The sequence below is a fragment of the Schistocerca piceifrons genome, chromosome 1 (assembly GCF_021461385.2).
Source record: "Schistocerca piceifrons isolate TAMUIC-IGC-003096 chromosome 1, iqSchPice1.1, whole genome shotgun sequence".
In the NCBI taxonomy this organism is placed as follows: Eukaryota; Metazoa; Arthropoda; class Insecta; order Orthoptera; family Acrididae; genus Schistocerca; species Schistocerca piceifrons.
The window spans coordinates 383,949,841-383,951,367 of NC_060138.1; the positions used below are offsets into that span (position 1 = coordinate 383,949,841).

At 43.6% G+C, this 1,527-nt stretch overlaps 1 non-coding gene across 1 annotated transcript; it reads right to left on the minus strand.

Moving 5' to 3' along the window:
- Positions 1–1,148: 1,148 nt before the first annotated feature.
- Positions 1,149–1,232, minus strand: Trnas-gga. The gene is given in 2 exon segments: positions 1,149–1,183; positions 1,193–1,232. It is a non-coding gene; the product is annotated as a tRNA-Ser (tRNA).
- Positions 1,233–1,527: the final 295 nt, after the last annotated feature.

Consider the following 1,527-nt stretch of genomic DNA (forward strand, 5'->3'; position numbering starts at 1 on the left):
CAAAGAATAGTTTCGCAACATCTCCCATACTGTCTGGAAGAAATTGATCGTCGTGGAAGAAAAGCCTACTAGAAATTTGCTGGTTCTTCTCATAGGTTTCCCCAGCGCAGTTTGGGGAGATTCGGTTGCGTTAGTGAGACAAAGATTCTCCAGTAAGCACCTGCCAACTTGCCATGATATACTCACTTTGAAGTAAACAATATGGAGAGTGCTAGTTGATCAGCAGTTTCACTTCTGTCATAAACAAAGTGTGCAAATAGTGGGGCCAGATCATGTGGAAACTAAAGTACAGCTGTCTAGCGCAGTGCTAGATTCCTATAGTTTTACTGGTCTCAGATGAGTCCTCTTTCAACCGTGATGATGTCTTCAATAGCTGCAACAGTCAAAGTTCAGAATAATGAAAATCCATTTACATATTCGTCTCAGTTCATAGGTATGGATTGCCTTTCAGCTTGTAAACTGCAGTCGTAGTCCAACTGACAGGACCTTGTTTCAGCCACTCCATTTCATTGATGCACAGTATATGGCGTCCACCACAGATGTCCTGTCACTGTTACTGGAGACTGTAACGCTTGTCATTAGCGAGAAGCTGCAATTTTAAAACAATGTAGCTGCATCCCGCTTTTATTTTAATGTTAATGAAGACTTCAGCAACATGTACTTGCATGTTAGAGTGAAATGACTGAGCCTGCCCCTTGGCAAATGCAGTAACTAGGACATATCTCCTACAGACTTTTTAACATTATGTTTACACGAAATCGTTAGCGTACGAAAGTTCAGTAGAGACTGGAGAGGAAATAGTTGATTAGATGCTGTCAGCCTGTCTCGTTGTACAGCAGACAGCAGGAGCATTTGGGGGAATAACGCATACACTGAGACTGTTGGTCGTCAGTCTGAAAAGTTGCTACGAGTCTCAGTTGGGGCTATAAGATGTAAGACGTGTATGCCAGTGTAAAGTGGGACGTCTTGTACCTATCATTAGGCATTTATCTCAAAGTATTCAGTTCCAGATTGTCCATCATGTGAAGACTGGCTCAAAATGGTTCAAATGGCTCTGAGCACTATGAGACTTAACTTCTGAGGTCATTAGTCCCCTGGAACTTAGAACTACTTAAATCTAACCAACCTAAGGACATCACATACAGCCATGCCCGAGGCAGGATTCGAACCTGCGACCGCAGCGGTCGCGCGGTTCCAGACTGGAGCGCCTAGAACCGCTCGGCTACTCAGGCCTGTGGAGACTGGAAATGAGAAACAATCCAAGGGTTATTTTTACACTACTGTTTTCGCAGTACTCTATTGGATGTTCCTAGACTTGTTCCAAGCGTCAAGTCATGGAGAAAGTTTCCAGACACACATTGCGAGATGGTGCATTGTCTTTGTGCCAAGTAGTGCCTCCGAATGGAGTTCCATTCAAACACGGATGGTTTGAAGAGATAACACACAGGTGTTTGGTGAGTGGACACAGATCTTTGAGCTGCAACAAGGATTTTACAGTTATAAATGAAGAAAGGTAAGCAAGGCCTT